General features: G+C 50.5%; 1 protein-coding gene across 3 annotated transcripts in view; it reads right to left on the bottom strand.

Moving 5' to 3' along the window:
* Positions 1–15,684, bottom strand: part of GATA4 (GATA binding protein 4) — a 172,885-nt gene extending 157,201 nt beyond the window's left edge. The window contains exon 1 of one of the 3 annotated variants that reach the window (XM_086926188.1): positions 15,367–15,684. The gene's annotated coding sequence lies outside the window, so the exon portion shown is untranslated. Of the gene's footprint in view, positions 1–2,975; positions 3,989–15,366 lie in introns of those variants that run through there. The other 2 variants (XM_086926187.1, XM_086926189.1) reach the window with 2 other exon arrangements.
* Positions 15,685–25,341: the final 9,657 nt, after the last annotated feature.

Raw genomic sequence — 25,341 nt, 5'->3', positions numbered from 1 at the left:
TATATATATATATATATATATATATATACGTGTGTGAGAACACACACAACACACACACACACACATATATATATACACACACATACATATGTATGTGTATTTATATATATATGTGTGTGTGTCCACACACACGTATATATAAATTAAACACCCCCTGCATGTGTATACTTTTGTGTATGTATGTAGAAAGCATCGATATACATATATAATGTGTATGTGTATATATATATATATATATATATATATATATATATATATATATATATATATATATATATATATATATATATATATATATATATATATATATGAAACACCCATCTGTATATCTATTCTTGTGAGTATGTATATAGTAAACATCTACACTTCTGTCTGTGTGAATAGGTGGATTTCTTTACTAGCATTTTACAAGAAAAAAAACACTCGTTTTAATGGGTAAGCGAAACTACCATTTACCTTAAAAACCAGTCGAGTGCAGTCAGGATAAAAGTCACTACCTACTGCGAATGAATGCAATTATTACTTTATGTAGGCCCTTTCAGCCTAAAGAGGCAGCGTTGCACTTTCACGCCTGTTACTTAAGGGGTAAAATAAATGGATTACAACGAACCTCAACAATTGAAACAGCGCTAAGTGGGCGGGCGTTGTATGTGTGTTATCTGTATGTGTAGAACCAGAACTCGCCCCCACCCTCACACAGTCTGAGACAGCCAGAGGTTCAATAAACTCTGCACATTCGTATTCATATGAAATAAAGCCATCCGGCCATTCATCCATCCAGTCCTTTCACCCATTCATTCAAGAGGTGTATTCACGCATGCGCACAGACGACTAACCACTGACTGTGGCAATTGAGCAGGTATCGGCGTGACCGGGGCGAGGGCAGGACAGCCCGTGTGAAGCCACGGGTGGGGGGGGGGGGGGGGGGAATGGGTGGACGGTACACCACGCATTGTGGTGCAGAAGCCATCCCTGCAAGCACAGCAGCGACCTCCAGACGCCACGCATGTGGTACATAAATATATAAAGACCGTCATTATGGGCATTCGGCCTAAGCGGCATATACTGATGGTTAGGGCTGTGCCGTCCAATCAGAGGCGCGCGTCGTTGATATGAATACTTACCACAGAATGTGTGTGTTCAGCAGCGAGGGGGGCTAGGTAGGTACTTGTAATGGGGGCATTTGGGGGGAAGGGACGGTGGAGCCATTTTAGAACTTATCTGTGATTATTTCAAGCTGACAAACACCTTTTCCTGACACCCCTCCGCCTCTCACTGCCAATTCGGAATGCAATGGCGGGGAGATAACTGCGAGATAAGTAGCAACTCTCGGAAGGGCGAGGCGTCAGGGGACCGTGGGGCAGGCACTCCAGGTGAGGTGCAGAGAGGAGGAGGTATGAAGTGCAGGCACTCCGGGTGAGATGCAGAGAGGAGGAGGTATGAAGTGCAGGCACCCCGGGTGAGGTGCAGAGGGGAGGAGGTATGAAGTGCAGGCGCCCCGGGTGAGGTGCAGAGGGGAGGAAATATGACGTGCCGGCACTCCGAGTGAGGTGCAGCGGGGAGGAGACATGAAGTGCAGGCACTCCGGGTGAGGTGCAGTCTGGAGAAGGTATGAAGTGCAGGCACTCCGGGTGAGGTGCAGTCTGGAGAAGGTATGAAGTGCAGGCACTCCGGGTGAGGTACAGAGAGGAGGAGGTATGAAGTGCAGGCACAGTCTGGAGGAGGTATGAAGTGCAGGCACTCCGGGTGAGGTGCAGAGGGGAGGAAATATGACGTGCAGGCACTCCGAGTGAGGTGCAGAGGGGAGGAGACATGAAGTGCAGGCACTCCGGGTGAGGTGCAGTCTGGAGAAGGTATGAAGTGCAGGCACTCCGGGTGAGGTACAGAGAGGAGGAGGTATGAAGTGCAGGCACAGTCTGGAGGAGGTATGAAGTGCAGGCACTCCGGGTGAGGTGCAGAGGGGAGGAAATATGACGTGCAGGCACTCCGAGTGAGGTGCAGAGGGGAGGAGACATGAAGTGCAGGCACTCCGGGTGAGGTGCAGTCTGGAGAAGGTATGAAGTGCAGGCACTCCGGGTGAGGTGCAGTCTGGAGAAGGTATGAAGTGCAGGCACTCCGGGTGAGGTGCAGAGGGGAGTAGGTATGAAGTGCAGGCACTAGTCTCCGGGTGAGGTGCAGAGGGGAGGAGGTATGAAGTGCAGGCACTAGTCTCCGAGTGCGGTGCAGAGGGGAGGAGGTATGAAGTGCAGGCACCCCGGGTGCGGTGCAGAGGGGAGGAGGTATGAAGTGCAGGCACTCCGGGTGAGGTGCAGAGAGGAGGAGGTATGAAGTGCAGGCACTCCGGGTGAGGTGCAGAGGGGAGGAGGTATGAAGTGCAGGCACTCCGGGTGAGGTGCAGAGAGGAGGAGGTATGAAGTGCCGGCACTCCGCGTGAGGTGCAGAGGGGAGGAGGTATGAAGTGCAGGCACCCCGGGTGAGGTGCAGAGGGGAGGAGGTATGAAGTGCAGTCACCCCGGGTGAGGTGCAGAGGGGAGGAGGTATGAAGTGCAGGCACCCCGGGTGAGGTGCAGAGGGGAGGAGGTATGAAGTGCAGGCACTAGTCTCCGGGTGAGGTGCAGTCTGGAGAAGGTATGAAGTGCAGAGGGGAGGAGGTATGAAGTGCAGGCACTAGTCTCCGGGTGAGGTGCAGTCTGAAGGAGGTATGAAGTGCAGGCACTCCGGGTGAGGTGCAGGCACTCCGGGTGAGGTGCAGGCACTCCGGGTGAAGGGCAGAGGGGAGGAGGGTCCCGTCCCCACAAGTGCACTGATGACGTCATCGGAGGGGAGAGAAGCCTCATCTCCACAGGTGCACTGATGACGTCATCAGTGGGGAGTCTAGCCTCATCCCCACAGGTGCACACCAGTGACATGTCAAGGGTGGGGCGAGGAGCGTTCCAGCTGCAGATGAAGGTGAGGAGCGAAGCCTCGGAGCGCACCTACCTTGGCAGATGCCCGATGTCACGTAGGGTGGACCCTGGGGTCACGGGCCTGGTGTGTCCTTCCGGGGCATTAGACCCACGCCGGCTCCGCTGCCGCTCTTGGGTCTGGTCCAGAAGCCCGTGCCTGGGCCTCCCTCGGCCCTCTCGGGTCTTGCGCTGGTCCAGATACCCCTGGCTCTGACCTGCTGGTGTCGCCTGATTCTGGCCTTCCAAGAGCCTGCGGCCTGGCTGCCGGCCCCGGACACTCCTGGTTCAGCCTGTCCTGGCAGAAGCAGCCTTGGACCCGTTGCCGGCCCCCAGGATCCTCCTGGTTCGGTCAGGATCCTCCTGGTTCGGTCAGGACCCCCCTGGTTCGGTCAGGACCTCCTGGTTCGGTCAGGATCCTCCTGGTTCGGTCAGGATCCTCCTGGTTCGGCCAGGACCCCCCTGGTTCGGTCAGGATCCTCCTGGTTCGGTCAGGACCCCCCTGGTTCGGTCAGGACCTCCTGGTTCGGTCAGGATCCTCCTGGTTCGGTCAGGATCCTCCTGGTTCGGTCAGGATCCTCCTGGTTCAGCCTTTCAGGCAGTCTTGGATTCGCTGCTGGTGACTCCCCATGAGTCCCCTTGGTTCTGCCGGGGTCCCCGTCGGCTCCCTGGCGCCCCCTGGGTTGGCACTGGTCCTGGCAGTCTCTGGTCCGGACCCGCCCTGGCCCTTGGCTGGGGCTGCGGGGGGTGTCACTGCCCAGCGCCCAGTCGGCAGCTCTACCTCCTCGAGACGCTCGGCCGCGGATCCGCGGCCACCCCCGCCTCCAGTCCTGTTCCCTCTCCTCCCTCCTCCCCGCGGTGGCGGCTCTCCCCCCGATCACGTGGGGGCCCTATCTGTTGCACCATCAGCCGGCGCCAGCATCACTGCTGCTAAAAACCCCGCAGCAGCCAAAGTCCAGCCAGTGCGCTGCTGGAAACTCAAATATGTATCCAAGGCTGCGCGGGCGGCCACGCCAGTGCCCTCGCCCCTCACGGGAGGGGGCAGGCTGGGGGTGCCAACGACACACGTGCCAACATCAGGGTCAGGGGGCAAGCTGGGTAGGACTTCCTACACACGTGCCACCATCAGGGGCAAGAGACGGGGCAAGAGGTGTATGACTTCCCACCCACGTGCCAACATCGGGGGCAAAGGACAGGACTAGCTGGGTATGACTTCCCACACACGAGCCACCATCAGGGGCAAGGAACAAGGCAAACTGCGGATGCCCTACCACACTCGTGCCAACATCGGGCGCAGGGGACAGGACTACCCAGGATATATCCAGAGGTCGAAGTTGGCGGGCTCGATTGGGAACGTCGTTCAAAAACTCTTTTCAATTTTGCCAAAACAATTTCCATACTTTTTATAGAAAAATCCCCGTTCCTGACCCCGTGAATGCCAATCTTGGTTTGACACAGGCTGGAAGAAAAGGAGGGGGGGTGGGGGGGATCATACGAAGCAGGTAACTGGGACCGACATCCAAAGAAGAAGCACCGTAAGCCCGCCTTCTAGCACTGGTGTCTATTTCCAACCGCCCTCCCCTCGGCCCTGCCCCCCCCCCCCACTCCCTAAACCAGCCCCGGCCCCCACTCTCACCGAACCTGCACCCGCTGCACCCAGGCTCAGAGCTCCCATCGAATGCACTTCGACCACTGGGTGCACCCTGCCCTCACACGTGCCAGCATCAGTGGCAAGGGGCACTGACATGCCACGGTAGGTATACCCTGCCCTCACGCGTGCCAACCTCATGGGCAGGACAAGCTGGGCGCACCCTGCCCTGAACCATTCCAACATCTGGAGACACCCCAGAGAGGTTCGCTCTCCTCACCATTTTCTCATTGGAGGAGCATTTTAGGAGGAATAAATGGAAACAATAGAACATTTCCTTCTTAACACATTTGACCAAAGTGCAAAATATTCATCATTCCGCTTATGTAGGGTGGGTCTGTAAAATATTCATCTTTCAAGTTATATCAGGGTGGGTCTGTAATTTATATTTTAAATGATGTCAGGGTGGGTCTGTGAGTTAAATGCTGCTCGCCCATCGCCTGCAGTGATCGGAGAGTCAGTGTCATAATTTCATCAAGGCCGACTCAGCCTTCTGAGGTCGGTCAATTGTGCATGTAGCACCTGCTTCGGCCTATGAAGCGCCATAAAAAGAAAAAACAGGCGAGGTTTACCGCTCCCCGTGTACTTCAGATTAAAAATGCAGTTCCTCGCCCTTCCAGTGCTGGAGAAAAACCAGACCTGGGCGGAATTTCAATTACACCGGATTAAAGAGAGTAGTTTCGGTAATACCGCATTAGTCTTCAATGTGGAATTATTGTTAATAACATGATTACTCCTGCTCGGGTGGTAAAGAGCAATTTTGGGGGGAAATCGCACAGTAAAAGCACATTCAGTGCTGACTATTCGTGTTCTGCTGCATTTGGCGCTATTTCTTAGCCCAAAATGCATTTTCGGGCCCATTTTTGGCTAAGAAATCGTGTTAAGTGCAGAATTAGTCTTCTCCTGTAATTATGCGGAATCTCACAGAATTCCTGGGTAATTCGGTGTGATTACACTGCACTGAATTACACGCCTTACATCGAACCCTTAAAAAGCTCCTTTTTGGTTCCTCTCAAACCTTGGCACGTTCTTATGCTTTCATCTCCAATAGCAGAGACGCTGAAACCTCACCCATTGTGCGTGAGCCTCACACCGTTGAGCACCTCACTGTGGACGGCGATCCTTTTTAATAGAATCTCAACCCTGGCCCAGCCCACAAAGATCCTGGTAAAACCTGAAGGTTGCCAGCATCTCTACAGTTTATTTCTCGTGCAGTCTGTGGCCGGAATCTCTGTGTGACCCCCACATACACCCTGAGGAGTCTGTGAGGTTGGGCCCAACTGTCACCCTAAAATCTTACTCCTAATTCATGCTTTGCAGGGGTTTTGGAGAATGGTAGAAGGGGGCGGATACCAGGGAATGTGGAATTGTCACTTTGCCTCCACCACCTACCGATAGGCATGGCCACCGGGATGATGGCATTGTGCAGCAGCAACAATTTTTACATTTTTATAGATTTGCCACATAATCCATCAACCGCTGCAAAATCTGCAGATGTTAACAAAAAAAAAATTCTAGCTCAAACGGTTCAAAAGTTATACAAATACAGTGGAACGTGTCGCTGCGCAGTGGAAGGTCACTGGCACAGTTGGACTGGGCACTTTTCTGTTGGGTGTAAAAGTGGACCTACATGGATGCAGCTAGCTAGTAATAACACGTTTTAAATTGATAAAATAATGAAGTAATACTATATACCTTTTCTTGCTACATAATTTACTCAACGCTGCCGCATAATTCCAGCGGCCCTGCCTACATGTAGGTGGGTGCTGGAATCAAAGTAGCACGTGTGTTGCACATTTTAGTAAACAGATGAAGGCTGGTGCGGCAAGTCGAAAAGGTGAGGGCGGTGAACTAGAGGTGGATGGGTACGGAGTGGGCACAAGAGGCGGGTGGGGTGAACAGGCACTTAGTGGATGGAGAATGGGCAGGAGAGTGGTGAATGGGCAGGAGAGGGGTGAATGGGCAGGATAGGGGTGAATGGCAGGAGAGTGGATAAGGGGTGGGGAGGGGTGAATGAGGAGTTACTGAAATTAGGGCGGAGATAGAAATAAGTTTGTTGAAGGTGGATCCAGGGTGTGCGGCGCCCTCTGCCGAGAGGGGGCGGCGTGCCGGAGGGGAAGGGACACCTGGGTCCGAGGAGGCAGCGGGGGCTGCAGGTAGGAGAGGGCACTGTGCTGGAGTGGGGGTGGAGGAGCGGTGTGAAGGTCGGAAGAGGGGGCAGGGTTCGAGCAGAGGTGAGAGTGGAGGAGGGGCTGTGAACAGGCTTGAGACCGAGGGCAGGAGGGCGGCTGCGAGAGCATAGGGGCGAATAAAGCAGAGGGCGGACAGACGGCAGCCGCACCCCATGGCAGGTGAGGGGCAATCACTGCTGAGCGGGGGCCTGGTGCTGCCAGACAGGGGGCAGTAGGGTGACAGAGCCCCCAGGGAGAGCACAACGTACCCAAGGCACGTGTAAAGCGCACAGACTGTCAAGGCCTCGGCCTCTCGGCGCTGCACCTCGCCTCAAGCCTCTCCACCCTTAATGCTTCGAATCACGAATCAACAGCTGGACACGGCACTGGGCGAGGCACTGGATGAATGGATACATTGATCGACGGATGGACAGCCAGCTGCACAGGAGGCCGAATCAACGCGAAGGAGGAGGCCACGAGTCATCAAGTGTCGCTATCACCTGTGGAGCTTCGATATAAAGAACGGAAACCGCTTTTTTATCTGGAAAGATGAAGTGAACGAACCCTGGAAGCAAGTGCTTCGAGGCGCATCGTGCAGGGTCAGGGATTAACACTCACGAGCGCAAGCCGTGCCCGCAGCCGCCCCCGTGACCTCCTCAGCACAGCCCTGTGCCATATGCTTGATAGCGTGTGTGGTAGTGTGAGGAGCTGTGAAGTACACATTAAGTCTGTGTCACGCACACTCACTGGGTACAAATGGAGCGCCGAGGTTTAAGGCACGTGCGCTCACAACACACCAAGGGCCAAGCATCAGACGTGTGTTACATGTTATGAACATGAATACTTTCAAGAAGGGGGCAGCGAGCTACATGCCACGCGGACTGACATTGCACGGGCAGTTGTGCCCGCTACTTGCACGTGCATCTGCTGTGACCAGCTGAGGATGCGTTTGCACGTGTAGGCGCGCGTGTGTGCTGGATGTTCATACAGTGCACTGTCAAAGTCTGTGCAAGACGATATCTCGGTGATGCTATTAATAGCGTCTCGTGCAGTCCTGCCGTTTCCAAGCGCTTTAAAACAACAGTCATGGCAGATGTGATGTGCTGCCGGTCCTTAACCAATGACATCTAACTTAACTTATTGGCAATATATATATATATATATATATATATATATATATAATGTTCTAAGCTTCTAGCGCTTTGAAATGGGACAGAAACAGAAGAAGCACGTGTCCTTCTGTTCAGAAATTGAAAATGAAGATGGCGTTGACAATATGTGTGTGGTCCGGCTCAACAAAGATCACACGTGTGAGGGTTTAGTGCGGGTAGCGCTGTGATATGAACATGATGCATGCGGGGCTCCTATGGAAAATAAAAGCGGTGAACGGCCTTTGAGAGTCAAAACCACGACCTGAAGAAGGCGTGAAGGATGAGTGGGTGACTTAATGAGCCGTTTCGTTTTAATTGTGATGAATGGGGCTGTGCTCGCCCACGTTCACTGCATGTATCATGTCAGGACAGCGCAGGCGCGTCCGCGTGGCTTTTCACTGCAGTTCTCGACAAGAGGCAGCGCCAGGTCAAGGGGTATCGGTTTAACACGTATATGTTTCTGCGACACCCACGGTGGCACTTTATGCAGGAACCACCGTACAGCGGGCCCGATCACAACAGACCACGCAGGATATCAGGAAGAAGAGGGAGGGGGGCGGCGGCGCAGGTGGTTGGGGGCGGAGGGGGGTCAGTTTTCAAGATGCACAGTACTATTTTGTATATAAATAGTTGAGGTAGGCGCTGTGCTGGTCCAACAATTTCGGCATTTAGCCCATGCAGCGCCTAGACGCACACTACAGCCTGGAGGTCTCATTAGTTCTACGCCACTAATACAGGATACACATCTAATAAAACATTTCTTTTTGGATGAATTCACACAAATGTGAGACATTCCCCTGTGCATTCGGGGCACATTTTCCTTTCAGCCCTCCCACGGAGCAGAATATATATATTTTCCGGCTCCCAATCGTGGACTTTTAGACCTAGGTTCCCTTTTATCCATCTGATTGATTGATTGACATTCTATAATCTATAATTGCACGTGTCTATATTCACGCAGGGGCGAGGTGCAGTGTAAGGTCGACGCGACAATTGTGAAATGTCCCCCTTCACCTGGGTCTACACAGGACTCGGAGCATCATTTCTCCACAGCAGGGAATCGGGTCTGCGCATAAAATATTGCGTTGATATATCGGGTCTGCTTTAAGAGGCTTGAAGAAGCACACCTTGGGGGTTACATTGTTTTCACGTGAACATTGCAAGAGTCTTTGACACTTTCTTTTTAATGAATTCTTATATTTGTGAAGCCTTCCCCGGTGCCTTCGAGAGCAGATTTAACTTTCATCCCTCCCATAATCGGAGAATTTATTAGGACCCGGATCCCCCAGCATGCTCCCCGCTCCCTCCTTGTAACCTGACGACCCACATGAGAATCAACCACAGAGATTTATGTGGGTGTAAAAAACGGCCATGTTTAATATTTTGACATCTCATAAACATGACAAGGCATTTCAAACTTCATTACATACAGTTATCAACATAATTTTATTCTTGACTTCCGGGTCTTCTTCTGCCAGATTAAGATTCCAATCCACCAGCACTAAGGGGGCTTCCGGCTCCCCCCTTCCATGCCGTGCATCCACGCGAGGCGAAACCCACCTGCGAACCCAAGAGGAGTGAGCCCCCAACCTCTGATCCTTGTCCGCCTTCACCAGGGGCCCACCCTCCGACCACCAGGCTGACCAGGGACCCAGGAGGCTCGTAACCTGTCGCCCTAGCCTCCCCAGCCGGGGCCCTATTTCACAGCGGAGAGCTTACCGTCTCCCCCCTCAGTGCTGGCCTAGGGAGTACGCAAGGCGGACTCCCGTCCATTCCGTCGGTCAATTGTACTGTCCCAAGGTCTTTCTACCGAATACGCCACTACAATCCACTGAGCTAAAGGGATGGGTGGGTGGGAGTTTAAAATTAAACAAAGGGGGTGTAAGAGGGAGGACGCCACGATCCGGTGCCACAGAGGAAGGAGAGGCCGGGGTCCCTGCCCCTGGCTCCTAAATAGGTCACCAGGCTCCGCCCTCTGTTGCACCGGAAGTGCGTCCTCCTGCCCCGGAAGAGATAAGCGGCCGGTCGCCCATTGGGGCAGACCGGCCGCCCCTATCTAAATCAGGTAGGGGGCGGGGGCCGGGGGGCCGGGCCCTAAGGGCGCGCTTGCCGATGCTCAGCTCGCGCTTGGCATAGGACCCGGATCCCCCAGCATGCTCCCCGCTCCCTCCTTGTAACCTGACGACCCACATGAGAATCAACCACAGAGATTTATGTGGGTGTAAAAAACGGCCATGTTTAATATTTTGACATCTCATAAACATGACAAGGCATTTCAAACTTCATTACATACAGTTATCAACATAATTTTATTCTTGACTTCCGGGTCTTCTTCTGCCAGATTAAGATTCCAATCCACCAGCACTAAGGGGGCTTCCGGCTCCCCCCTTCCATGCCGTGCATCCACGCGAGGCGAAACCCACCTGCGAACCCAAGAGGAGTGAGCCCCCAACCTCTGATCCTTGTCCGCCTTCACCAGGGGCCCACCCTCCGACCACCAGGCTGACCAGGGACCCAGGAGGCTCGTAACCTGTCGCCCTAGCCTCCCCAGCCGGGGCCCTATTTCACAGCGGAGAGCTTACCGTCTCCCCCCTCAGTGCTGGCCTAGGGAGTACGCAAGGCGGACTCCCGTCCATTCCGTCGGTCAATTGTACTGTCCCAAGGTCTTTCTACCGCCACAAAGGTGACCAGGGCCCACAGGTCCGTCACCTTCCCCACCTGCGCTCTGCAAGAAAGACCCTAAACCTCTGACCCAGCTCTATGTGCTGATGCCCGATACCTGTACTCCATCACCGTGATACATCACCTTACCGGAAAAAACCCATCCGGTGCGGAATGTGACACCGGCAGCCCTTCACTGAGCCCACCTGGTCACCTCCAACCTTGTGATACCTCACCTTTCCAGAGACTGGAGACCCTTCGGGTGGAATGCTACACAAGCGGCCCTACACTGAGCGCAACTTGGGCAATTCCAACTGGAGCCGCCTCCCAAGACATTCCAGGTTCTCGACTTCTTCCCAGGGCCGCCCGCCCTGACATAGGAACTCCGTTCCTCTCAGGCCCACCGGCCATACCACTCGCCACTGCCATAGTCACCTTGCCGCATGGACGAGTGCCCCGTGCCACCACCACTTTCGCGGGCACACTACTGAACAGGAGAGAAATAGAAAAGTCAAGCATGGTCACTGGCAAATCATTAGCATTTCTGACCCTACCATTCTGGTCAAGTGAATCTCATGCCACCATTGGACGACCGGCGCCCGACATATTTCAAACTGCTACAGGTAGTCGACATATTACCAGCCCATCCCCCCAGCCAGTCCCACTCCTGCTGTGCGCCAGGGAAACTGGTATAAACCTCCCTATGGAGACGGCCAGCCTGTCCTATACTGCGTATTCCTGAGACAAATTAAGTGAGCCCGAGTGACTGTATAGTTTCCATGCCAATGGGGATCAGGGCCGTCCTGCACTGAGGATGCTAGTAACTGGGGGAGATTGAAGCGACTCTGAGCGCTCGCTGAACCATATAGCCTATATATACGGGGGGGTGCATGGGAATGACTACCCACATAACCTAGTCTATGATATCCCCAACTTTGACAGACCCATCTATGGTATAAAGGAACTACCCGCCAAATGAAGGCGGGGTCCTATGTTACCATACCAGGCGACAAGACCAGAGGAATCTAGCTACCTCTTATTTCTGGTCTACCCACATAACCTAGTCTATGACATCCTAACTTTGACAGACCCATCTAGGGTATATATAGGGACTACACGCCAATTGAAGGCGGGGTCCTATGTTACCATACAAGGCGGCAAGACCAGAGAAATCTAGCTACCTCTTATTTCTAGTCTACCCACCTAACCTAGTCTATGACATCCTAACCTTGACAGACCCATCTAGGGTATATAGGGACTACACGCCAATTGAAGGCGGGGTCCTATGTTACCATACAAGGCGACAAGACCAGAGAAATCTAGCTACCTCTTATTTCTCCCACACTGGCCTATTTTCCCGGATGACGGTCTCTGAGTGAATTAATGACGCGGCATCCCTTAGGTTACCCCACCGGAATTAGCAGTACAGTGAACCGTATGTATACAATAACTATAAGCCCCTGAGACTACTGTGCAAGGTACCCCCCTGGCGCTACCCTCATTTGCCTATAGTACTAGCACTAAACATCTCAACTCGATGGTAAGTGAGAACTCCTGTCTTATTTAGATCACACAGAGCTAAACTTCAACTCTTGCACGCTCTGCACCTACTAATCCCTTCGTTCGTCGATAAAAACCACCGACTCCCCCTAAAGAGTCGCCCGCCCGCGACAGTCTGCTCCCCTTAAGTTCCGTCCACTACGGAATTAGCCTTACCGTGAAGAGCAGGGACAAGCTTCCACGTTACATTATACCCTCGAATTATCTACCTGTATCCTTGTGGCCTCTACCTTTTAATTACCTATTCAATTCAGCTATATGCAGGTTAATGCTGTTTCCTGAGGACACCCAGAGGGTAGAATCACTCCGTAACCGAAATTCAGGCACACATTTAACCCCCCTGATTCAATAGGAATAGATAACTAAGGGACGCTTGTGCAAAAAATCAGTAGCATCCTCAACTTTGCCAGTGAATCCCTAAGGAGACATTAACCACATTTGTCCCCCAAAAATTAAACAAAGGGGGTGTAAGAGGGAGGACGCCACGATCCGGTGCCACAGAGGAAGGAGAGGCCGGGGTCCCTGCCCCTGGCTCCTAAATAGGTCACCAGGCTCCGCCCTCTGTTGCACCGGAAGTGCGTCCTCCTGCCCCGGAAGAGATAAGCGGCCGGTCGCCCATTGGGGCAGACCGGCCGCCCCTATCTAAATCAGGTAGGGGGCGGGGGCCGGGGGGCCGGGCCCTAAGGGCGCGCTTGCCGATGCTCAGCTCGCGCTTGGCAAATTCCCACGTACCCATTAATGTGTTTATTAAATCGGTTTCTTTTTTATCCATTTTACGTTCTATGATATAACTGGACGCACATTCATTCATCCAAATGTAGCGCTTTGTGCGGCAATCGAAGGTCGGGTGCCTCCTGTGCGGATTCCCTGCCTGGTGGTAGATCGATTCATACATTCATCCTAGAGCTTGCTTCGCTAGACTCTCTTTTAATAACACGTTGCTTTACATAGCGCTTGTAAGAGCGGTTTGCCGAACCACTATAAACCACCGGTGATAGAATTGAACAATTTATTGTTACTTATTATGTCTACCGTTGGAACACGAAATGCTAAATCAGCCTTCCAGAAAGAAAATACTTAATCGTCGATTTCAGAAAAGCGCCTAGAAACACTTTCACCATAAACGAAACGCAACAGTCCAGTCGTAACAGTCCTTTTAGCACGGCACCCGCCTGGAGTAGTAAATTGCACAGCAATACTACGCTCCGTGCCACCTGATCACCCCTATGTCCGAGTGGTTTATTGTCCTAGGAACCGCTTTACAGCGCTATAATAGGTATAGCCATATCTGCAACAACAAACAACTGGCTCGGAAGTATCTGCAGGGGTAATATCCCCATGGCTCCTTTGAGCGCGCGACCATCACCTGGTGTCTATAGGCAATGTACACAATATATCACAGCGCAAGCTGTACTGTCACCAGGGGCGCACCTGTGCAAGCACCACCGCCGTGTGCCAAACAGACTTAACCCTTATTGTATCCAAACTGCACGAACTACACCAGGGCTGCCCCCACAGCACTTCGTTCCGCTCTTCTGGTATTTCTACGCACTACAAAGTTTTAGTTTAGTTAAAATTTACAGACGACCACTGCTAGTCCGCTACTGACAGAGGAAACGTCACAGAATAGCGTCGCGGGTCTGTAGGGGGATGTATAATACATTTTTGTTTTGATTTGAATTAGAACAATTATTATGTGCAATAAAATACTCCTTTTTTGTTTGTTTTTAAAGCCTCACGTTGTTTACAGAAACATACCCGGAAAGGAACGTCTACTGTGCCCACCGTTGTCCTGGCGCCCTGGTCACCACCAAGAGCAGCAGGATTACAAACGGTGCCCTCGGCGTGCCCAGCGGCCCCCGGCGCAGCCCCCTGCGAGTCCCGAGGACGGTGGGCGCTGCGTTTCTAATATCACACATTCGAGTGATAGGCAAAGAAGACATGGGAAAGGAGGTCAGACAGAAAACGCGGAAATGCAGAAATGCACTCGGGAAAAATGAAAGAATAAACTTGCAATGGAGAAAAATGAATATTAAAGTAACAACAATAATTATATTACTACTACTCTTGCTAATAATAATAAAAAACAACAATACTAATAATACATCAGAGGAAACGAGAGAATGAATGTAAGGAAGAAAAAAAATAAACTGGTAAAACGAAAAGAACAATCAAAGAAATAAATATGAAATACAAACTAAAAAACCTATAAAAATAAAGAAACCGAAGGAGATCAAAGTAAAAAACTGAGAAATCAGAAAGGTACAAACAAGACATAATTGAGAAGTGAAAGGAAACGAGAAAACGAGACGAAGAAACTAAAAAAATACGAGGCCAGAAAAAAATAAAATATAAACAAAATATATGGCAAATAGACGAAGGAACGTAGAAAACAAAGAGGAAAGCAAAGAGGCGGAAGACAAGAAAACATAGTCAACAGGAACGGAAGGAAATTGAAACAAGAAAGAAAGAAAACAGCACGAATGAAAGAAAGAAACCAGAACTGGAACAAACGGATCAGTGAGGGGGAAACGCGAAATAAAAAAAATGCACATTCAGACATAAACTAAATAAACCATTCGTCCAACCTCCCATTCACACGACTTGCCTTCACGTTTTTAAAGATACACCAATGCAGGCCCTGTCGGCGTTTGTGTAGCGTTTCTCGAAGTGTGTTTAAGATTATATATCCTTACATTTAAAGGTGTCAGTACGGAGCGGAATTATAAATACAGCGTGATTGAAGCAGTGAACCCCGCAGCCCATAACCCCCTGTAGCCGGCAGCGCGAGGACGGCGAGAGGCCATGTGTACTGCAGGGGCAGCGACGGAAAGTGTCACTTTACTGCTATTGCTACTATCCATCAGCGCGACCTGTCGCGATATGGGGCACTTAGCCATCTGACAGGGGTTCACTGAAATGAAACCGAATATACGGGGTGTGTGAGGAGGGCATGTAGAATGTATGTCTCTGTGTGTACTTAAAGTGCATCAGAATCAAATGTGAATGCCTGTTAAACTTTGCTGTTGAAGGTCTGACTCCAGGGTAAGATAATATGTAATAATAAAAAGGAAAAACATATCGTGAGCCTGGTGTGTAAATTAAGTTTAACCCGCGCAGACACACGGACCTCCAGTCACCTGAGGTTAGTTCGGTAATGTAGCCCCCACCACCGTCTCCCCCCGGGACAAATAAATGTACGCAGAAACAGAAACCCTGTATGAAATCTGTACCTCCGGCGTCTTCTGTGGTGTGCACCCGGCGCTGTCCGATCACAAACTGTTCAGCGTCCAATGGATGCAATTAAAGCGCCAACTCGTGACAAACACGGGCGAGTGCTGGCGAGCAGTGAGTGACCGGCAAAGGCACAGAACCGAAAACAAGCCGAAGACACCTAGCGGGAGCGAGAGGCGGCAGCCACAACCACTGCCGCTCGACGTCTTTTATGGAAACAAATAATTCCAACGTAGTTTTTACAAGATGCACGTCGTAAAATGAAATAAACTCATGACGTCATTAAACGTGTTTTTTCCTTCACATTTTCAGTTATTATGAGCCATAGCAATATATACAGCTTAAAATAGCAGGATACATACATGCACTGTAAATCAATTGCACACACACTGGCTCTCTCTCCAAGTTCGTTTTCAGTAATTTCGGTGCAGGTCTGAAGCGGTTTAAGCGTTTACCGAGCGAGTCACAGCGCTTTACAGCTGTTCCCAGTAATCTTCATTACTTCAGTGTCAGTCTGCGTCAACACCGTAATTACTCACTGGAGGGAATACTTCCCCAACCCCCCTCCGAGGCAGGTAGGCCTAGCCCAAATCTATTTAAGATAGGGTAGATACAATACATATAATGACTGTTTTACAGAAACATTCATACGTATGCAGATGAGTACCACAGGAGTACTCTTTACATACTCATATATGACTGCGAATACTCCACTACTCCAAAAAGTCTTTGAATGTTTTGAATAACTCCCCTTTACCAGGCCGGTCTGTGCAAAAAAACGATGGATTTGGGCCCAGATCTTTGGACTGGGTTGAGTGTGTGACATTGATCCACATTCGGTCCATCACCTGTTGTGTTTGCAATTGCCGCCATAAGTGCGCTGGGGATGCCCAGACGTGGGTCCCAGGCACTCCACACCACTGGAGTCAAGCTAGCCGGGCTGATGAGAGGTGTTACCTCGAAACCGGTCCGGTCCTCGGATGCTTGATTCCGTTCTGGGAAGGACATGGCTTTTGTAGTTCGGACTGGACTGTTCCCATGGGGCACAGGGTCAGAGCTGATTTGCATATCGCCATTGTCTAACCCAGGGTGGTGTGGAGTGCAAAAAAACGATGGATTTGGGCCCAGATCTTTGGACTGGGTTGAGTGTGTGACATTGATCCACATTCGGTCCATCACCTGTTGTGCTTGCATATTCCGCCCTAAGTGCGCTGGGGATGCCCAGACGTGGGTCCCAGGCACTCCACACCACTGGAGTCAAGCTAGCCGGGCTGATGAGAGGTGTTACCTCGAAACCGGTCCGGTCCTCGGATGCTTGATTCCGTTCTGGGAAGGACATGGCTTTTGTAGTTCGGACTGGACTGTTCACATGGGGCAACAGGGTCAGAGCTGATTTGCATATCGCCATTGTCTAACCCAGGGTGGTGTGGAGTGCAAAAAAACGATGGATTTGGGCCCAGATCTTTGGACTGGGGTGAGTGTGTGACATTGATCCACATTCGATCCATCACCTGTTGTCTTTACATAGCAATATATACAGCTTAAAATAGCAGGATACATACATGCACTGTAAATCAATTGCACACACACTGGCTCTCTCTCCAAGTTCGTTTTCAGTAATTTCGGTGCAGGTCTGAAGCGGTTTAAGCGTTTACCGAGCGAGTCACAGCGCTTTACAGCTGTTCCCAGTAATCTTCATTACTTCAGTGTCAGTCTGCGTCAACACCGTAATTACTCACTGGAGGGAATACTTCCCCAACCCCCCTCCGAGGCAGGCAGGCCTAGCCCATATCTATTTAAGATAGGGTAGATACAATACATATAATGACTGTTCTACAGAAACATTCATACGTATGCAGATGAGTACCACAGGAGTACTCTTTACATACTCATATATGACTGCGAATACTCCACTACTCCAAAAAGTCTTTGAATGTTTTTAATATCTCCCCTTTACCAGGCCGGTCTGCCCGTTTCTGTTTTATACAAGCACAGGGAGCCTATTGTCAGCCATAGGCGGGTTTGGTATTTGTTCCAATAGCAAGATGGCGGTCCCCAGTCTGAACTCACAGTACTCTTTAGGAGTAGTGTTGGTGGAGGGTGCAGTGCAGTTATACAAGCACAGAGAGCCTATTGTCAGTCATAGGCTGCTTTGGTATTTGTTCCCATAGCAAGATGGCGCTCCCCAGTCTGCACTCACAGTACTCTTTAGGATTAGTGTTGGTGGAGGGTGCAGTGCAGTTATACAAGCACAGGGAGCCTATTGTCAGTCATAGGCTGCTTTGGTATTTGTTCCAGTAGCAAGATGGCCGTCCCCAGTCTGCACTCACAGTACTCTCTAGAGTAGTGTTTGTGGAGGGTGCAGTGCAGGTCGGGCACACAAAAACATTCTATCATTGTTGACCTATTTAAAGGTCTCTTTGAGATTGGAAGAGGCTGTTCGCTCTGTAGTTCAGTGCTGAGGCCGATACCTTTTCTAAATTATTTCTTCAGGACTTTGGAAAGGCAAGAGGACTTGCAGCAACCTTGCAGTGCCAAGAGGCAACTATCGTAATGAGCGCTATACAAAGAAATCAATCAGGTGTGGATGGTTATCAGTGTATAATCATGAAGAACTGGCTCATAGTTAAAGCCTGTAGTTTGTGTTTGGAAGCTCCTCCATATAGAGCTCCCTTCCAAAAGAAGAAGTTTGCTGCTTTAACTGCAAAATATGCCCCAGACGGTGAGAACCCTTCTCTTGAACAGGAGTTGGGCGGTGACTGTCCTTGACAGAACAGCGGAAGTCACCATAGTGTGCCTGACACTCTGCCAGTTTCTAGAGGTGAGAGGAACTCACACATTTGTAACAGTTGATACAGGGGATACTCGATTTGCACCCACTGATCGACTTTATCATTTAGTCATTCAGTTCGAAGGTGATATTAAATGCACCATTATGCTATTTTATGGGCTAATTTGACTTATTCTTATGACATTTTACTGGCGGAGGTCGATTGGCCTCCTGCCTTTGTTCTCGCTTGTACTCATGGAGAAGATGTAATCCTCCCATCTTTTTCGCAACTTGACCCTGATGAAACAAAATATGCTTATGCTTCTGAGTGGGCCCTTGCTTTGGCCCCTGCCTTATACCACAACCAGGCTGGTTGGGATAAGGATTCTACGCTACATGTTATTCCAATGTTGAAATTTAAAATCCGATTCTCTCATTTATTTATTGAGCTATGCATCATCCATTTCACCTCTATCCTATTTTCAGCCCCGGCTCTGTCCTTCACAATGCACCTGCATAAACATTGGTAAAGAATCTAAGTTAGGGTATTGTGGGCTATGTTTACATATGGAGTCAGCGCAAAAGAACAGCTGGCGTCTGTTCGAGGTTTTTCAGACAATGGTAAAGCTTCAAGTAAAGTTTACCCAGATAGCATATCTTATTGTGCAGCCTTAGGATGCGACGATTGCACAAGGCACCAAGGCTGTCAATTCTTACCATTACCTCATTTGCATGTTTTTCCCAAAGCCCTATTTACCTCTGGGCATCACATGTTTGTGATATTTTGCTATAAAAACTGGTGTAACCATCATTCAGGGTGCTTCCTCCTTGAGTATATCTAAGGTCTTTACAAAATGAGGCCCCATTCATGAATGCTAATAAATGATCTTTAGTTTGTACTTCACTGCAATGTCGATTCCTCCTTACTTGTTAAAAAAGATGTGGACGAAAGGTGACCCTGCACCAGTGGGTTTTAAATAATCTGCTTCCACAAATTGGCGCCCACGTGGGGCCCCATCGAAGGCTTGCATTCGGACCGGGGTAGGAGATTGTGTCAGTAAGACGAACTTCACTGAGGAGCGCACCACCTCAAGAGACTAGTTCTCCTGTCCAAGGTGATTTTTCAGCTCTCCAACTCTGATTGAATTTCCCGGCAGCTGCTAAACTCGATTGGGGCCCTCAGACGGTCATTCTTTTGGATCAGGGAAGATCAACAGGTGGGAGTTGAAGACTATGAATAAGGTAGATTTGTATTGAACCAGCTCTTTTGGTTATTTGGAATTTGTCCGAAACTTGTTTGGCATTTGTTTGGAATCTATTTGGAATTTGTTTGCACCCCCTGATCGACTTTATCATTTAGACATTCAGATCGAAGGTGATATTAAATGCACCATTATGCTATTTTACGGGCTAATTTGACTTCTTCTTATGACATTTTACTGGTGGAGGTCAATGGGCCTCCTGCCTTTGTTCTCCCTTGTTCTCATGGGGAAGATGTAATCCTCCCTTCTTTTTCACAACTTTTCCCTGATGAAACGAAATATGCTTATGCTTCTGAGTGGGCCACTGCTTTGGCCCCTGCCTTATACCCCAACCAGGCTGGTTGGGATAAGGATTCTGCGCTACATGTTATTCCAATATTGAAATTTAAAATCTGATTCTCTCGTTTCTTGATTGAGCTATGCATCATCTATTTTCACCCCTGCCTTATTTTCAGCCCGGGCTTTCTACTTGACACCGCACCTGCATAAACATTGGTAAAGAATCTACATTAGGGTATTGTAGGCTATGTATACTTACTTGCAGATTCAGCGCAAAAGAACAGCGGGCAACTGCTCAGGGTTTTTCAGACAATGGTAAAGCCTCAAGTAAAGTTGATCCAGATAGCATATCTTGTTGTGCAGCCTTAGGATGCGACGATTGCACAAGGCAACAAGACTGTCGATTCTTACCGTTACCTCATTTGTGTATTTTTCCCAAAGCCCTATTAACCTCTGGGTATCATTTGTTTGTGATCTATTGCTATAAAAACCTTTGTAACCATCATTCAGGGTGCTTCCTGTTTGAGTATCTCTATGGTGCTTACCGGATGAGGCCCCATTCATGAATGCTAATAAATGATCTTTGGTTTGTACTTCACTCCTTACATGTTAAAGAACCCATGGACGAAGGGTGACCCTGCACCAGTGGGTTTTAAATAATCCGCTTCCACACCAATACATTCCACCCCTAAGCCTCAACCTTAATATCCGATTAAACTTGATGCTAAAGCCTCTGTTAAAGACATCCTTACTCAGCTGGAATATCAGGGTATAATAATTGAGCTCTATATCTCCCCCATTTCTGGTCTTGAAACCTGAAAGCTCTTATTGCATCGTGTTAGATTACAGACATTTGAATAGTTATACACGCACTTTTGTGGTGCAGAACACACATTGTATGGCCCTGATTAATAATATCATCCGTAAATAATTTTAAACTACACTTGATATTTCTAACGTTTTTTCAGTCAGAACCTGGCTTATGAGAGCCGTGATTGGTCTGTGATTATCGCCCTCGGTTCCCAGAGGTGATACGCCCATTTACCCATGGGGTATAAGAATAGCCACAGGGTCATTTAGCGAGAGTGGATTGCAATTATACGTGATTTTCTGAACTTCGTTACAAGTTTGCAAAGTCACACATTGCATTTCTTTCTATGCTTTTTCTTGGTTATGAATTAACCAATGAGGGTAGGGGTTTGGCTCCCTGTTTTTTGAGAAATGTGCAGAATTGCAACCCCCTTCAATCCTCAAGAAATTGCAATCTCTGCTTGTTTTGTTTACAATTCGGCAAAACTTACATGCCCGATTATCCTCAGCGCATTATACCTCTTTATGCTTTGATAAAGCCAACTTTTTCTGCTTCCTCCTGGCTCCAGAATATACTGCTGTCTTACTTGATTTGCAGTCTGATCTACTTGCTACGCAGGTCTTACAAACCAGGCTTAATACCACACATTTGGCCATCCAGATATAGCCAGGTGAAATTGGTTTTACTTATCTAACATTTAATGAAGGTGACACTGGTCCCATTGCCTATAAATCGCATCTGTATACTCCTGCGGAAATGCGTTTTTCCACTACTGAAAAGTATGAACTGCGGTGAAGATGGCCATCGTTAAGAAACGGCCTCTCACTCAAGGTAAAGGCATCTTTGTGGTTTCACCTGTGCCTGCCTTAGAGGCAGTTACAAAGGCTAGCGTTCCTAATTCTAAAGCACTTCACCCCTGTTGGATTCAATGGGCTACTTCTTTAACATCTGTTGATGTTACCTTTGTTTTTTACCCTTCATTACAAACACAAGATTTTCTTCAATATGAACATGCCCATCCTCTGCCTTCTTCGCCTCTTCCTTTTTATCAGTACAAATGTATCATTTACACTGATGGTTCTGCACACCCAGCCATCGGTTCTGAGCAGACTTATCCTGCCGCTTGCGCTATTGTTGTAGGTACTATGATTGATGGAGTTTTCCACTCCACTTTGATTCATACTCACTTCCTTGGTGACTGTACAGCACAGTTGGCCGAGTTAAGAGCTTTGCTTTTGGCTCTCGGGCATTCTGATCCTGAGTCACTCACCCTCATGGTGTGTGATTCTTTTTATTGTGTACAATTGTTTAACGACAATTAGCATTTTTGGAAACAAAATGACTTTTGCAATTCTAAAGGTAGCGCAATAAAGCGTAAAATGCTTTGGGTTAAGGTTGCTGGTCTTAAAGATTGACTACCTCTTACACATGTTGTACATACAGTGGGTCATCAACGTGCGGGTGTGCACGCTGTTGTTAATCAAATGGCTGATGATGCGGCCAAATCTGCAGTAGCCACAGCTAGAGTAGCCACAGTAACGTGTTCTATGACTAAAATTGATGATGACATTCTTGCTGCCATTGCCGCATCCCAGGAAGGTGCTGCTTTCCCTCAAGGATTTCCTTCTAAGTATTCTTATCAGTGAACTTCTGACAAAGTTCCCTTTGTGACAATTCCAGGGGTTGGTGATCGTCTGATACCCAACCTCGACCACAGACACTCTTTGATAGTGGCCGCTCATGAGGGTATAGCTTCTGCTCATGCAGGAGTTGCTGCCAATGTTACACTCTTACAGCACTGGTATTGGTGGTGGGGTTTGTACCTGCAGACTCGCCGGTATGTCCTATGTTATGACGTTTCTCAACAAACTAAGTGTTCAACTGTGACTCGTCCACCTCAGACAAACCTCTGTATTTCAAATCAGCGGTTTGGCTGTATTTACTTTAATCATTGCGGTCCCCTTGTTTCAGATATATTTTGGTTACAGCAGACTCTTGCTCTAGGTTCCTCTGGGTCTGGCCACAGCTCTCGGTTGACGCTCAAACTGTTATTAAAAATTTGCAGGTGGGGGCGAGGCTAGACGCCGGCTAAGATGGCCGCCTAAACCAAGAGCTCTGCGCTACCGAGCCTTCTCCCCTGTGACATCCGCCATTAATCCGCTCAATCCTGCACTTCAGTGACGGTGCTGCGTTGGCCGGCGGAGGGAGCATTCAGCGGTCTGCCTCCGACCTCGCTGCCTCTCTCCGTTGCGGAGTGGCACCCCTCGCCAGTGGAGACCGGGCTCTGGCCCAGAACGAGAGTGCGACGCGGACGGCTCCCCGGCGCCAGGAAAGGCCCTGGTTTTCCGGCTGAGTCGGGGAGTGGCGATGCCCGGCTCGGCCTTTGCTGATGGCTGAGGGGCAGAACAGATAGCGCCATACAACAGCGGAGCTGCACCGGGGAGGTGACGCAATCCCCTAAACATTATCGGAAGCTGCGCGGGGGTCCGGCATTTGAGTTGCTGAGGCTCTGGGAGGAACACGTTGCGGCATTCCCGGACCGGAGGGAGACCTTGCTGACTGCCGGGTCCGGAGCTACGGTGAGGACAACGGCGGGGGGTGCCATAAAGGACGTAGCACCTCGTCCCCCCAGGGCCCAGTGCACAGCGGGGCCACTCTGCACCTGCGAGGTGGGACCTGCTGGGCGTGACTTGTGGAGGCACCGGACCCGGGACGCCATTGTAGGCTGCTTGTATCAATGAGTGGCGGCTGCCCAGAAAGTTTGGATCGCACCTTCGGAGTTTCCACCGCCGGCCCGTGACCATGCGGGACCTGAGACTAGGCAAGAACTGCTGGCTGTGTCCCTGCCGCGGTATCGTGGGAAGTGAGCCGGGGGGACCGTGAAAAGGCTGAGAACCCAACGGGCCGGTGCAGGAGACGCGGCACATCCCCGGTGGTGACGAGTTGAGCGGTGAGGTAGTGGACCTTCGTTATTGGGGGGGGTCCTAGGTCTCCCCAGAGGCACAGAGCAAGACCTGCGCTCACTGCGGGCGGGGGCCCCCCTAGAACAAGACACCGCCATCATGCGGCCCAAGCCAGGTGTGGCCTCCCAGACCAATAAACTGGACAAATACATGGTGCAGAAAGGCACGCCGCAGGCTGCGGGCCAGGCCGTCGACCAGGCAGGCAAGCAGGAACCGTCACTGGCGTCCATAATGGCGGCCATCCAATCGCTCGGTGCCACTCTAGAAACTAAAATAGTCAAGGTGTCTATCGAGGTCAACCTCCTTCGAGTGGACCTTAACAAGACGTCTAAGAAGACCAAAGCTAACGAGACCGGAATCACGAAGCTGCAGACGTCGACTAAGGCTCTGGAACAACGCGTGAACGGACTGGTGCACCAACACCGTCAAATGGCCCTGCGGCTGGAGGACCAGGAAGGACGGGCCCAGAGGAGTAACATCTGCCTGGTGGGGGTGCCGGAAGGTGTGGAGGGGCCCAGCATGGGAACTCTTTGTCAAGGATTTGATCCGTAATCATATCAAGCCCAAACGCCTGTCCAACATCTTTACGGTGGAACGGGCGCATAGGGCGCCTATCCCAAAGCCTAAACCTGGGGCACCGCCGAGGACCATCATCGCAAAAATCCTAAACTACAGGGACTGCGATGCAATACTGCAGACAGCCAGGCAGTCTGGGGACTTACAGTACGAAAATCCCATGGTTAGTTTTTTTCCGGACTTTACTCTCCAGGTCCAGCGAGAGCGGCAATTCTTTGTGGCAGTGAAGGCTGCGTTGAGGGAAAGAGGCCTCAAGTACATGATGTTTTTTTCCTGCCAAGCTCAAGGTCCTAGTGGGGGGCAAGTCCCGATTCTTAACTTCGCCATCGGAGGTGCAGGACTGGATTGATCGGGAGGCGGCGAGACCTCGCGATAGGACTGGAGGTGAGAACTGGAGGGACACCCAGGTAGCGTCCCCGGGGTCGGCGGTAGGAGGGTCGGAAATGGACGGACAGAGCCAGCGTTCCTGGAGATCCCGATCGGCGAGCCCTAGGTGGGGAACCCAGGGTGAAGCGAATGAACATTGATGATGAGGGACACGCCACGCTGGACAGACGTTCGCTGTATTGGGACACTGAGGTGCAGCCGGTAAGGGGGTTATGATCCACCATGTGAGTCTCGCCCCCGGTGGGGGGTAGGGGGAGAAGTACGTTATCCCCGGCAGCGAAGGGGTTCTGGCCCGTACAGCGGTCACTGATGATGACCCTCCCCTCTCCTGCTATTTTAAGACTCTGGGACTTTGCGGGTCCCACTAAGGGACTGGGACGAGGCCGATAGACCTGGGTCTCCGACACACAATGTTTACCTTCACACGTGCTACTGTGTAGGATTTAATGTTTATATCTTTTTCCTCTTTGTGGGGGGGGAGGTGCGGGCGGCGGGGGGGCCGGGGCCAGTGCACGCTCCTGGCAGAAGGTCCACTGGGAAGGGAAGACAGGGTATTTTTAGTTGTTGCTTCTTCCTCTTCTAGGCTGTGGGTTGGGCGAAAGGTACTCTGCTAATTGGGGATGTGGGTAGTTTGGAGCCTACGGAGCAGGGCAGCAGGGTGGGGGGCGGGGATGGGGGGAGTTGGGGCTAGAGACATAGTTTGGGGGTCAGGGGGGAGGGGAGGTAGGTTGGGGGGGTCGCACAGACGTATGGTAGAGAGGATGGGGCATGACAGAGAGAACCAAGGGCACGCAGGACACACGAAACCTGACTTACCATGAGGTGGGATAAAAGTCTGAAGTTGGTCAGCTGGAATGTCAACGGGCTAGGGGACAAACTGAAGCACAGTATAGTATTGCAGTTTTTGAAGCGACACACCCCTGACA

The sequence above is a fragment of the Lissotriton vulgaris genome, chromosome 6 (genome assembly GCF_964263255.1).
Source record: "Lissotriton vulgaris chromosome 6, aLisVul1.2, whole genome shotgun sequence".
Lineage (NCBI taxonomy): Eukaryota > Metazoa > Chordata > Amphibia > Caudata > Salamandridae > Lissotriton > Lissotriton vulgaris.
This window is presented reverse-complemented; position numbering and strand designations above follow the sequence as displayed.